This window comes from Lotus japonicus, chromosome 1, assembly GCF_012489685.1.
Source record: "Lotus japonicus ecotype B-129 chromosome 1, LjGifu_v1.2".
Classification (NCBI taxonomy): Eukaryota; Viridiplantae; Streptophyta; class Magnoliopsida; order Fabales; family Fabaceae; genus Lotus; species Lotus japonicus.
This window is the reverse complement of record NC_080041.1, coordinates 45,863,766-45,875,996: the sequence shown is the minus strand read 5'-3', so window position 1 is coordinate 45,875,996 and position 12,231 is coordinate 45,863,766. Positions and strand designations below refer to the sequence as shown.

Below are 12,231 nucleotides of genomic sequence, written 5' to 3'. Positions count from 1 at the left end.
CATTGATAAGAAAGAAAAATCATGATGAGAACAATCCTCTCATGATTAATATTAATTATTATTTAATCTATAAATCAAAACTAATTATGTGTGTCCTATGTAATTCCGTAACTGATATTAGCATCATTATTTGGTGTGTAAATAATACTTAACTATGATCTTAAAAACAAAATTTGGTGAAGGTGAAAGGGTTAGTCCAATATTTTTTTTTGGCATCCATATCAAATTTAATGTTAAAACATTCTATAAATAAAAAATAATTTGCATGTCCCACATGGAGTTCTATAACTAATACTAACTTTTTTTATTTAGTGTGTAACTAATATTAAATAAACACAAAATTAAAAAAAATCATAGGTGTAAGGGCAAAGATTAATATTAATTAATATATTATATGAATACAAAATATATATTCATCCCTGCTCACTAACACAACCCTGTTTCTCTATGTTTTTGTTGTTGTTACACATATTTTGTTATTCCCCTGCGTTATTTTTTAAGACATATTTTGTTCTTTCATGTACTGCGTCTGAAATCGCACCTTTTATTGCTTCACTATATGATTATAGTATGAAATCACACTTGTGTCTTGAAATAACTTGATAATATCATTTTTTGCAACGTTGTTGTTTAATTTATAATCAAAGCATAGCGGAGAAAGTTGTATTACATAACTTACTATGCTGTTCATGGGTTATTTCAATGCATTGTTGTGGGTTTCTAGCTAGTTTGTTTGTGTGGTGTCTTGTAGGCTGGCATATTGGCTTGTCTAGCTAGTTTGTTTTTGAGAGGGGTTCACATGATGGGTATCTGGTTGTTCACGTCTGGCTTCTAGGCTCACCTTTTCCCGGTTGTTCTTTTTTTTGTTTTATTCCTCTTATCTAGCTTATTTGTAATGAGTTGAAGTACCCCTTATACTTCCATTTATTCTAATATATTTGCTTATCTAAAACAACAAACCTTACTATGTATTTAATACTATTCATATTCTTAAACTAACGACTAAAGAGAACATTATAATTACCTAATAACTAACCATTGAAAAGTTTTAAAACAATCCCATTAGTTTTTCAGTTACTCAAATAAAACTATAAATTGGCATTTCAATATATTTTCATTTTCCCTAAAATGGTCGCTATAGCATTACAACTCAATTTTTTATGCTTGGACTGATAATAACAGTTAGAAGCACAAAAGGACAACCAAAAGGGTAAAGAGTTTATTTTGGACTAAAAATTTAATGTCTATAGGACAATGCCAATTTAAAAATCCAAAATCAAAATAACAGCCAACCCCAAAAATTTACCTATGAAAGTTCCAAACACGGAGTACATACTTCTTATGTATTAAACAAAATTGACATACCAAAAATTACATAAGACTTTCTCATTTATGGATTGAGTTGTACATGTGTGCCAAATGAAAGGGAGTACTATATGAGAAATTATGAAAGCTAAAATTTTTATGCATCGAGTAATGGACCTGAGTGAATTTTGATCTTTCTCTTTAGATGCACAAACTGTCTCCATTGAAGTATGTTCTGTTATATGGGCCATATTCCTGAAGTTACCTCAAGCTCGCCAACAATAACACCCTCAACAATCCCTTTGACCCCACAGTGAAGGAAAGCATACCACCTGCTCCTGAATTGCAAAAAGCTATCCAGAACCTCATACCAAGAAGTGTCAACAGCCACTGCAAAATACAATAGAAATAGAAATTGATAACCAAAATATGATAAGAACAAACATTCCAAATATTTTAATAAAACATGTTATGCAGAATCAATGGCTTAAACATAAAGGCTGGTACAAACCTGGTTTCCATAATTCCTTGGGTTTCAACTTGAGAAAGGAGACAACTCTGAATTCAGGAGATCAACAACTCTCTGAGATTCAATGGGATCCAAAGCAGAGTAACCTCCTCAAGCAGACTATGTTGCTTTGTGGCAAAGTCTGACAATGCAAAAATGAAGTGATTATGCAAGTAAAATGCAGAAATGATGTGGAAGTACACACATCATTTTAAGTCATTAATTGTAAGAACAGTTTCATGTGAAAATAAAATAGTAGTGAAACATGTTAAAATAATCTAGCATTTACCTTTGGGACTCCACAATAAACTGGTTGATACCTGCAGCTCCATATGCCATCTATTTGTACCTTATGGGGAAGGAAGAATGAGAATAGTCACTAAGATGTAAAATAAATTTGAGCAAAAAAGAAACACAGTGCACAAAGCATCATAGGTTGATAGTTGATTAAAAGTGGATTAAAAGTGAACTGCATTATCCCTATTTTCCATCACCCCACTTTGAGATTTCTCAATCAAGCAAACCTTCTGAAAACATGAAATCAGTTAAATCGATGGCAGTAGAGGTCTCCTCTGGCAAATACCATAAGAGTCACATCCGGAGAAGTACTGGAGAAAAAAAAATTTAAAACTTTAGAAGATAGTGCATATTATCTCACTGGTAAGAGATGGGAAAAAAATGTGCAATGCACCAATTGAGTTCCACATTTCGCTGAATAACCAACCCAGAATTGAGCTCTACATTTTGCAGAATAACCAACCCAGAATTGAGCTCTACATTTTGCAGAAGAACCAACCCATAAATCTTAATTAACTACAGTAGCTTCACCACTAATGAAGGGGAAGGTAATTAGCATATTTGCTAGGATTTATGGCTTCAGAAATAACACAACAACTGTTCTAAAATAAGAATCTTAAGCAGGAGTATTTATCATCTGAAAACCCAAAATTGCAACAATGATGGTAAAAAATAATTGCAGTAGGAATTGAAAACCATGAGCTTGAATAGAAAGATGATGAAGAGTTGAATGAGGTGGGATTGTCAAACTCCCTTCCTTTCATTTCCCCTCCCTGGAATACCCTTATAACCACCAAACCTGTCACTGTCACTTCTTCGCTTCATCACTTGAACAACAAATAATCAAACCCCATTGTTCAAGAACCACAAAACCCTCATTACTCCATTTCCTGTCCATATTATTGCTTGTGCACAACCTCAATCAGTTTCAATTTTTCTAATAATATAATGGTGTTACACAACTGCTAGTCAAAACAAAACAAAGAAACACAATATGAGCTTCATAATTCCACATCTCTATTTGGTGTTGCAAGCTCTTAGATTCCATGACAACCCATTTGTTAGTTTTGAAGCGAGGGATCTGATTTGGGTTCAGAGAAAGGTGCTGCTAAGATTAAACAGCACAAAAAAAAAACAATTAGACCAAAAGTAAGATCTACTCAGTTTTTAAAATTAGGCATACATTAGAAACCAATTATGTATTTGGGACATTAGTAACAAATTAGGACAAACATCCAAAGCTATGTATTTTTTTATGGAAATTCTTTGAGATAGACTATAGAGCAATTGATGAAAAAGTACCAAACACAGAGAGAGTATTCATACCTAAAGCGTAAAAGGGAAACCAAAAACAGCAAATTACCCATATCATATAGACATTCATGAATCTGAAATTCCAGAGACAGTTTGCCTCATGCTTCAACAAAAAAAGCAAAGGAAAACCAAGAAACCAATTATGTATTTGGGAGCAAACTGCTTTTTCTACAGGAAGAGAAATTTAAGACCAAATATACAAAAAAGTCTGGCCCTTTCAGGGATAATAAAGAGAGAGGGAGAGAAATTCCAATACCATTCCTTTGATTTCTGCAAAGCTAGCGAATAACAATCAAGATCAATTAAGAACAATCACATCAATGCACACACTGGATCCCCATAATCCCAGCAAAGGCGCACCAAATCTGCAGGACGCGAATCACATACAACAATTCAAACCAAACTTGTTTTGCCAAAAATCAAAAAAAAATCCAGAAGAACAAAAACAAAGGGAACGAATGGATGCTTGGAGGAAGAACGAATCACAGTCGTGAGAAAGAGAAACAAACCTGAAAATTTGCAGGAAAACCCAAATCGAGTATGAGCACCCAGCCAGCAGCCAGCAGCCACCATTTAAGGAACAATGTCCGGTGCCAAACATCAGCCATCTTCTACATAAGGATCAGGGAAGAAAAAAACAGAAGGGTAACGATATCAGATCAGGAAAAAAGGGGAACTATATCAGTTCTGAATCCTAGAGACCAACAGAGATGAAATACATACCCAAACGGAGTAGACCACCTTCCGTAGTCTGATTCGAACCCTCCAAAAAATCCCTTGTCTCCGTTTGTTTGCATAACTACTCATGAGATCATAACCCTACTCTGATTCGAAAGATCATAATTAATTCCCCAACTCAGTAAATAAACAAAACTGAAACGAAACAAAAATTTTAAAAATAAAAAAACCTGTGAGAAACCGAGCCTACATGTAAAAAAATACCGTTCTTACGGGATGGAAGATGGTTTTCTCAAATTTCCGGTTCTTCCTCTTCTCCCTGTATCTCAGAACCCTTGCCTCCCGATCCATCCCGCAGAGCTGCGTCGCCGGCTGGCTTCCGCCGCCGCCGGAAACCACCATCCCGCTCGAATCGGAGCTGTTCAAAATGTCTGAAACCGCGTTCCCATCTGGCACCACTCCAACATCAAGCGAAGACGATGAAACCTGCAGACCCAAATCAAATCAGTACAAAATTCTTCGATCTGAGAAAATTTCAGTCAATGGAAGTTAATTTGTATGTTGAGTAATCAACGACTTACGCTTTGGCTGAGAGCGGAGACTATTTGTGCATAATGGATAGGAAGAATGAAAGACGCAATGTGTATGCGTTTTCAAGTTCGTGAAACGGCTGAGAGAAAAGGAGAAAAGAAGAAGGTAAGGTGAAAGGGAAACTGATATGAATGAACGGCTGAGATTAAACCTGAGTGAAATAAAATGACTTTTTTACAAAAATACCCATACCCAACTATTATAGATATTGGAATAAATTGCTCAAGGACGTTTTTGCCCTCAAGGCTGCAAAACTTTGCTTTTATATATATTATAGATATAGATTATAGATTATAGATAGATTAGCTCCAATACTCTGAATTAAAATGTGTATCACTTTATAGGTTAAATGTCAATCTTATTCTATCTTTCTTTTCTATTTTTCCTACGGTTGCAGCAACGGAACATCTGCATTCTGCCATCTGCAATAAAAAGAACATGGACATGCATGTATATGTGCACGGTACACAAATTTTGAATATTTAAAAATAGGCTAAAAAACACTTTTGGCCCCTGATGTTTTAAGTTTGTGTAAATTCTGCCCCTACTCTATTTTTGTCGATGTTTCTACCCCTCATGTTTTCAAACAGTGCACCGTCGGAGGGGTAGACGGTGCACTGTTGGAAAACATGAGGGGTAGAAACATCGACAAAAATAGATAGGGGCAGAATTTGCACAAACTTAAAACATCAGAGGCTAAAAATGCTTTTTAGCCTTAAAAATATTACGTATAGTCAAAATTATGTGAAGATATATAACCTTCAAAATAAACTTATACAGTTAATTTGGCTATTTTTTATTAGAAATGATGATAAAATTCAGCTTCTTAACTTATTATTTAACTTAGGTGACTGTCATTTGTCTTAATTAGTTAATTAGTTAATTTATACAAAAAAACTATTTCATAGAATTTCACTTGATTTTTTTCTGCCTACGCTTTTCAATGAAATAAGGCCAATTTTCCAATGCATATTCCATAATACATTACATGCCTAAGATTTCACGTAATTGTTAAAAGTGACCATGTACTTTGTTTTAACCAGTTGAAAGAGGTAGATAGGACAGAATTCTCTCCTGTCCATGTATTCGAATCTCCTCTTAATTGATTATCATTTGTCTCCCTCTTACGAAATAAACACGTTTGGTGATTAATTCTTTTCGTTTGTATTTTAAGAGTACAAGTGGCATGTTTTAATTCTGTTTAAAGTATGTTTGGATCACGGAAAATATGTACGATGAGATGAGATATAATGAATTGAATGGAATGTGATTGAACTCATTCCATCCAATTTCATTACCTACTATCATTTTCCATACTCCCAATTTGGATGGAAGAGAATGGAACTTAACTAAGACTATGTTTGAATTGATGGAAGAGGGAATGGGATGGAATAGAAGAAGTTGTTCTTATGATCTATTGTTTTTTTTTTTTTTTGGTCAACGGTTATGATCTATTGTTTGATTTTGTTAAATGATAATGAAATAAGTTTGGACGGGCTAAATAGCTACGGGCTCAATAACATCTTAGTCAGCCCAAATGTCTCACAATTAAGTGAATACCATGACGGTTGGTCAAGACAACTAAGATAAGGAACATCTCGTCCAAAGCGTAGCCAAGCGGACAAAGTCGACTTGATTAATCGGACATCACAAGGTTATTCGAAGCCAACCACAGTCCTGAAAGTCTTTGACTAAGACTTCATAGACCTTGATTCAAAAAAAGTAACGATCACCATGTCAACAATACATGTTTAATTTGTCATTCATTTAAGTAAGCATTACTCATTTTGCTAACTAGTTATTCTTCTATGACTTTGCTCTCTCTATGCTCTCATATTGATTCGAGCATCATAGTACTTCTGCAAGTGCCTACCCCGTCGTTTGAACACAGCTCACTGTGATGGAGGAACCTTCTAGGCTTGTGAAGCACCACCGAAGATAAAGATATTTCCTCAATCCATATTTAGAAAGAACACCTGGCACTGTCCATGGGGAAGAACAAATAATACCCAACACAATTGGTCAAACACGTAGATGAAAATCGTCTGATGAGGAATCACCGCAAAATGAGCACTCTCTCAGAATGCCTCAGAAGGAACACACTGATGATCCAACTCCAAAAATTGATGTGTTCGTCCGATGAATAGAAAAGAAAATAAACGACTCAGAGAAATTTATCAACGTATCGCAAATCCCTACTCATAATCATCAAGAAGAAAATCTCTTGAGAATTCACGAGCGGACTAAGAAACAAGAGGACCTGGAATCTAGTTGTGTGAAACTTAATTTGAAGAAGAATCAAACCAAATTGGAGGCTTGTTGGCAAACATTAAAATTCCTTTTTTAGAGATGATTATGACAATAGATATCCCTAACGGATTTTGGAAGCTGGCCAAAATAGAACCATATATAGGAGATACTGATCCAACGAAACTTTTGGACGTTTTCATCACAAAAATTTCTTTCTTGGGAGCTTCAAGCACTCTAGTCTATAATACTTTTCTCCTTTACTGTGAGGAAAGCAGCTTTACGCTGATTTGAACCGCATCCTCCTAATTCCATTAGGAATTGAGAAGAATAATCGACTACATTTATTCATCATTTCATTTCAAGCAAGAGGTTGTAGACTTCCCAACTTTGGGAAATATAAAATAAGGGGGAAAATGAGTCATTGCGTCACTTTTTGACCAAATTTATAAGGAAACAACATTAGTCTCATGTTTGGATCCAAAGGCCAAGCTTCACCCGGTTCCCAAAGTAATTAGAGCCCGAAATCCTTTCCACACTTCATTGGAGAAGTTTTTGTCGTAAGACATGGCAGAATTCCGAAGAAGAGTAGCCAAACATCTCAACATGGAAGACATCTTGGCAGGATCAGTGGGGACGACAATAGTGATAACAAAAATCAAACCATAAAAGAACATCAATTTGAAAGGAAAAATAGAATGAAAACTATTCTTTGCTTAACAACTCATTCTGCCATTTACAAAGAAGTCATGAACACTGCCTGCTCTCAAAAATATCTTGATACTTCAAAATATTGTGAGTATCACAAGAGTAATGGTCGTAATACAGATGATTGTGTTCAGCTCAATGATACAATTGAGTAGATGATTAAAGAAGGAAAATTGAACAATTATGTTAATAAATGTCATGAGACCGGAGGCAAGTGGAACAACAGAGATCATAGAAGAAGGTCTCGGAGCACACGAAGTCCGGACCATAGGCGAGATGGTAATCAAAGTAGTTCTCTAATCAAGTTGAGATGAGATTACTCATCTCGTCATGATAAAACGATGCAAAAAGGAAGTTAAAAAAGGCGAAATAGTCCCTCTTTGTCTAAGAGTGGGGATGACGATTAAGCTGAAGGAGCAGCCTAACCATTTGTCCATTCAATTGTGACGGTCAGATAAACGAACTTGTTGCTACTTTCTATGAAAAGGATTTTGCAGGCCTTCTTGCTAATCATGACGATCCAACTATCATCTCGGCAACAATTGTCAAAGCAGAGGTGCGGAGGGTATTCGTTGCGTTGGGCAACTAGGCAGATGTCTTATTCTACAAGGGGTTTAAGGCTCTAGACTTTCTATCTGACGATTTGACCTCTTTCAACACAGATTTAGTCGAATTTACTGGGGATAAAATTTCTCCAAAAGGTTGTATTGAAACAATGATGACGCTCGAGAATGAACTATTGTGCAAAACTATTAAATTTCGCTTCTTGGTTGTTAATTGCCCTTCTGCATATAACATCCTATTATGTTGCTCGTGTCAAAATGGTCTAGGGGCAATAATTTCTACTCGACATCTTCTGATGAAATTTGTAAACAAGGATGAAGTAGTAATCACGATCACAGGAAACTAGGATAAGGAGGCAACTAGAAGCTTCTACAACATGAGTTTGAGGTTTTCAAGATAAAAGCAGCGAGAAAGAAAATTTGAGTGTACACAAAAAGGAAGGAAGAATAGTTAGGCGACTAGTGAAAAGCTAGTCCCAAACTATTGGCTACAAAACCCAATTTTTCAGGATCCATGATGTCAAGCGGAACTCCACCCCACATCCTTTCAACTTTTGTGCTGGAATATCAAAATATGTCACAAACAGTTACTTTTTCACCATTGCGATAAGTACCTTTTTTTTCTGGTTACATAAGGAATTAAAAACAAGAACAAAACAGAAAACAAAGCTATCCTACTGCATCTTGAGCCAACGCGGGTACGAGAAACGACAGAGGTTGACTCCACACCCGCCGCCCCTCACCGCCTCTCTAGCCAACAAATCTGCCGCTGCGTTGCGCTCCCTGGGAGTATGAGCTACCGTCACACGCCAGTCCCAATTCAGCATCCCTCTCACGCGGGTAACCTCCTCACGAGCCCAGTAGTGATCCACTGAACTTCCTGAACTCAGAGTGGCTACCACATTCAAGCAATCTGTAGAGCACATTATGTCTCAATGCCCAAGGTCTCAGCAATAACGTAACCCAAGTTCCACCGCCTGAACATCCGCCATGAAGGTTGACCCGGATCCGAACCTCTGCGAGATGCCCGATAACCAAATAGCGGCCCTGTTTCGCATGACTGCTTCGCCTCCCATTTCCCTTGTCACCGGACTCTAACTGCCATCTACCCAAATGCTAATCGTATGAAGCTAGTGATTCTGGCTTGCCGGCGTTGGTGAACTGGTTTGTTGTTGACGCCACATCAGTGTATCAAGGAGAATTTGCCTTAGTACATAAGCAATTGGCCACATATTGTCACTAAAAACACTATCATTGCGCCATTTCCACGCCCACCATAACGCTGCAACTGCTAGAGTATGATCAGTGTAAGACCCAGGATTTTAGAATTAAATAAATAATTAATTTCCAACTCACGCATAGGATTTTGTGTCAGCGTGAGAGGAACTTGACTTTCGTTTGATGGTTGGAGTAATATTATGGAGAAGAAAGTTCAGGAAATGACTAAGAATAGTATTATAGTCAATATAGTTTATAGCACAAGCAGTATTCGATTATACCTAGGACGAGAGCGTCAGTAAACGACTAATTCGCACTTAAAGACACGATGGAAACTAATTCCAAAAATCTTCAGAGAAATGTTAGAACTTCTCTAAATCCTTCAATGACAAGCGTTTCGATACGAAACCCTGAGATGTACGAACGTCCGATTCTAATTCTCAGAGGTTTGCCGAAACTAAAACCCTGATAGCTCAAGAAACCTAGAATAAACGGTTGATGAAGACTTTTTCTATTCGGAGCTTCAAACGAAGATTCCACATGCGTACACCTATTTCTCGTGATGTTTCCCATCTTTCTTCAGAGAGAAGTTTTCTCATCCGACATTCACTGCAAAAAGTAACTTTTCGGGTAAAATAGATTTACACCGACTTTGGATTGTTTACCTTAATTCCAAGAAATCTCTTTTGAGTTTTGGAATTCTGTCGCCAAAACCTATCTTAGAATTCACAGAGGAATGGGCAGGAAAAAAAAATCAGAATCGCTCTTATATTTTTATCTTAACTCTATGAGTTAAATCCTCCGATATCTAAACTAATCTGTACCGGTTTACAAAATATCTATTCATCCTTATCTGATCTTTACAAGTATCTATCCATCCTTATCTGATTTTTACAAATATCTATCCATCCTTATCCCTCCACCAAGTCATCCTTATCTAATCTTTACAAAATATCTTCCATTTCATTCACTATATATATGTTGTTGTAACTTGAAAAATGAAAAACAAAAATCTCACCAAACACCCACCCAAACCCGCGGCTTCAAGAGGAGGAGGAGGAGAAGAGTTTTTCGCCGATTCTTGCCTGATCGTTCCATAGTTCGTTGCTACGCGTAGGCCTCAAGGTTCACAACTTCCATGCCCAACTTCTACTCACGAAGGTAAGGGTAACTCAGTTTTAGAGCGTCTTTGAGTCTTGCCTGCTTTTATCGCACTGCCTGCGTTTGAGATGAAGATGTTTATATTGATTGGCATTGGATTATGATTATTATGCTTGCAATGTTGTATGCTTGCTTATATTGACTGTTTCTGAGGCTTGTGCCAAATGTTTTCTGAAGGCTTCGGCCGAGTGAACTTATTGAGACGTGTGTCTCCGTTTTCTAAGAGGCTTCAGCCGTTTATTGGTTTCTGTCATTGAGCTGAGTTGGTATGCAATTGAATTGAGTTATGTTCGTTGATAATAGGAATAACATGTGGTTACTCCGAATAAATCATTGGTTTGGGCATTGTTGTTAATTGACTTGGCATATAAGGCTTGGTCTTGAAGTGGCAATGTGGTGGTGATTGTCCCACGTGATTGTCCCGTCTTTTAAGGCGTTATAAAGTGGCGGTGTGGTGGTGATTGTCCCACGTGATCGTCCCATCTTTCGAGATGTCCTAAAGTGGCAGTGTGGTGGTGATTGTCCCACGTGACTGTCCCGTCTTTCATGGGCGTTATTAGGTGGCAGTGGAGTGGATATTTTCACAGGACTGTCCCGTCTTTCATGGGCGTTATTAAGTGGCATTCAGGGGAGTTCGTTCTCCGTCTGTCCCGTCTTTCATGGGCGCTATTTGGTGATAGTTCAGGGGAGTCCGTTTCCCGCTCTGTCCCGTCTTGTGAGACATTATTGATCGATCCATTTTGGTAGCAGCATATAGTTGCATTATAGGGAACTAACACTTGACCCTATGTTGTTGGATTTTAGTTATTGGTTTATTGGTATTATATTGTTGAGGTTGTTGCTATCTGAATTGATGTTATATTGTTGAGAGTTTTTGATATCTGATTTGATGTTATATGTTAAGTTGTTGATATATGAGTTTAGTTATGTTACTAGTTTATTTACCATGCTAGGTAATTAAATTCGAATAGCATGATTTTCTCTTTTGTACATGGTAGTTGCATGGAGTTAACCCTTTCTGTTTGTTACTTGTTGTTTGGGCGCTTAACGCTATTAGGCGATGGTGAGCCTTCCGCTGAAGCTTAGCTTTTCGAGTTGGAGATCGTGACCGTGGGCAGTCGAGTAAAGGTGGATGAAGCAGTTGCTTCTCCCTTTTTGGAGGACTATGTCTGAGTTTCTTTCTCCATCTGAAAACTCTGTTGTTTAAACTTTATCTCCGCCACTGTTCCAGTGAGCGTACTTATTTTGGAAACCTGCTTACGATATTGTATGACACTATTATTATATGTCGGGAACGGGTTGTTGAATAAAGTCTATGTTATGTATTCAATTATGTTCATTTGTATCGAAAAGGAAAAAAAATATATTGTGTTTTCTTAGGATTACGAAATAGTCCTTAGACTTTGTTAGGTAACTAATGTGACTCCTCAGTTGAGAAACCGGGGTGTTACAATCAGACCGTGAAATAAGCTTCCTAAACCAAACTTGAAACGGTTCTGCATTAGACAAGGAGGGGAGCAGCGAACCAAACTGACATTAAAGCTGGCGCGAGCGATTGCAGCACCGGAACAGATGATCGAGGTTCTCCTCCACAGCTGCGCAACACGGGCACGCCGACGACACACACAAGTGACTGTACCT

General features: G+C 37.3%; 1 long non-coding RNA gene across 13 annotated transcripts; it reads right to left on the bottom strand.

Moving 5' to 3' along the window:
- Positions 1-1,197: 1,197 nt before the first annotated feature.
- Positions 1,198-4,507, bottom strand: LOC130732438 (uncharacterized). Of its 13 annotated transcripts, none has more exons than XR_009017076.1 (7): positions 4,148-4,248; positions 3,934-4,035; positions 3,681-3,789; positions 3,437-3,527; positions 2,103-3,215; positions 1,817-1,955; positions 1,198-1,695 (listed from the first exon to the last, which is right to left on the bottom strand). It is a non-coding gene; the product is annotated as an uncharacterized LOC130732438 (long non-coding RNA). The 13 variants fall into 13 exon arrangements; XR_009017154.1 differs by having other exon boundaries at positions 2,103-2,421; XR_009017102.1 differs by adding an exon at positions 4,333-4,507 and having other exon boundaries at positions 2,103-3,789; positions 3,934-4,032; positions 4,148-4,243.
- Between the last annotated feature and the right edge of the window lie 7,724 nt (positions 4,508-12,231).